Here is a 2,296-nt window from a genome sequence, read left to right on the forward strand (position 1 = left end):
CGTTTAAGTGAGGGCACTCTCCTTACCTCCTGATGACATGTCCAAAGTATGTGAGACAAAGTCTCACCGTCCTCTCTTCTAAGGAGCATTCTGGCCGTACTTCTTGCAGGACAGATGTGTTCGTTCTTTTGGCAGTCCATGGTATATTCAGTATTCTTCACCAACACCACAATTCAAAGGCACCAATTCTTCAGTCTTATTCATTGTCTAGCTTTTGCATGCATCTGCATGGCTTGTGTCAGCCACACCTTAAAAAATGGGTTGACGTTCAGCCATTTCAGGAGGTAGCATATGATGGAGAACTGATGGTACTGAAGGAAGAGGTCCAAATGGCACTGAAGGCGTTGGGAAGGAATGGGATCCTGAAAATTGGAATGGGGACATAGTGGCAAATCCTGATGAAACTGGGGACATTGAGCCGCTAAATGGTGCTGAGTCTTCTTTGCCTCTGGAAGCAGCCCTTCCAACCCTGTCTGAGGAGGTTAATCCTCCTTTGCCTGAAGAACCACCCGTTTGCTTCTAGACTCAAGTCCCAGCAGGCCCCAAAGGATGAAGTACAAAGTGTGACCCATGACAAGATGTGCTACATTCCAAAAGAATTGCATAATTTTTCCAATTTATATCACACAAATCTGGGGAATATGTGTGCAAATGGATATTTAAGAGTGTGAATAATGGTGTAAGAAACAAAGTTGAATCAGTCTGAATTTATTGAGTTGGGGCTACTAAGCAAAGATTCTGGATTCAGTGTTGTAGCTTCTAGGGTTACAAAGGGCTCTAAAAATTTGGTTGGCTTAACGATGGCCTACACTAAATGAAGTTGAAATGCCAGAATTGCCTTGGTATACCGTAGAGGAGGGTATCCAAAGGCTTAGGGTGATTGGTATGTCAGAGTGGATTTATCATGTAAGACTTGCTCACCCACCCTGGAAGGTCTGAGGACACTCCTTCACCATGACTGTGAGAAATAAATTGATGAGGGAAGCCCCAGTATCCTTAAAGAGTTCTGTGGTGATTCTTCTGTGTAAGTCAGAAAATGTAGTGAGACCCACCACCACGGAGCTAGAATTCTTAAATGCAGTGGGGATAATTGGACCCCGGGGTGTCAGGGGCCAAGTTGCAGCACTTAGTCGCCAAAGACAAGTTGGGTGTGGTTACCATATGGACACAGGCTCAAAGCAGAAATCAGAAGAGTCTGATTCACAGAGACATAGGCAAAGGTGTTGTTCATGATGTCCCTAGAAGAGAAATAGATGAGCAGGCTACTAAATTCTTACTTGATCTGTATAAGTGGAAGAGTTATAGATCAAACCAACTGAAGGCTTACTCAAATCACCAAAACAAAGAGTTGGGGACTGTGGTGAATTGAGTTCCTTTATGTGGCCTTTTTGCCTTGGTTCTTCGGAAAAATAGCTTGAGAGATTTTTTTCCTTTAAGCCATGAGGAAGTACCTTTGCCATAGTTTTCTGCCCCAAAGTGTTTGTTACTTTTTACAAGTTGATTGACATTTCCTGGGTAAGTTGTAAACAGCTTGTGATTTGATACTTTTTGTATCAAATAGGCTGCAGCCTGCCCTGGGATTGGTATGCATCTTGCAAGGATTGGTCAATATACAATGCAAATGAAGTGTCTGCACCGTACTAAGAGGGGATTGGTCAGTTTGTGGTCCTGGTGGGCAGGCCATGCCTTGAAATTGACAAGGAGTTTGCTTATATATGAAGCCAGCCCCACAGAGGTTGGCAACAGAAGCAGAAGGAAGAGAGAAGAGGCAAGGAACCTCCTAAAAGAGCTGTAACACAAATCAAGGACTTTACCACGGAAGACAGCGAGAGGCCCAGAAGGGGCCCTGCAGCAGAGCCGGCATCAACAGGCCCAGAAGAGGCCCTATGGCAGAATTAGCGGTGACGGCAGAAAACTACTGCTAGGAATGTAGCTAAGGGCTGAACAAAACTGCTACACTGGCTGTGGGCTGGGTCAGTTAGCAGTGGAGAGGCTGATGGCAAGAAAGCCGAAGGCAGAGAGGCCTGTCAAGAGGAGCCTGTCCTCGGGGCTGAGAGGAGGAGGTGTGCATGACAAAGAGAAGAGCCTGCTTGCTCTCACAGCCAAAAGGAGCTGAGACAGCTGTCCTGCACTGAAGAAGGGAGGGATGTGGTCTCCTCTTCAGGGGAGCCCTCCAGACCTTGCTGCATGCTTTCTGATCCTGATCCTGGGTTTTAGCCTATTGATCCTGATCCCAAGTTGTACCCTGTTACTTCCTTAATAAACCACTTAACTGTAAGTGTGGTCTGTGAGTTCT

This window comes from Trichechus manatus, unplaced genomic scaffold (genome assembly GCF_000243295.1).
Source record: "Trichechus manatus latirostris isolate Lorelei unplaced genomic scaffold, TriManLat1.0 scaffold00255, whole genome shotgun sequence".
NCBI lineage: Eukaryota > Metazoa > Chordata > Mammalia > Sirenia > Trichechidae > Trichechus > Trichechus manatus.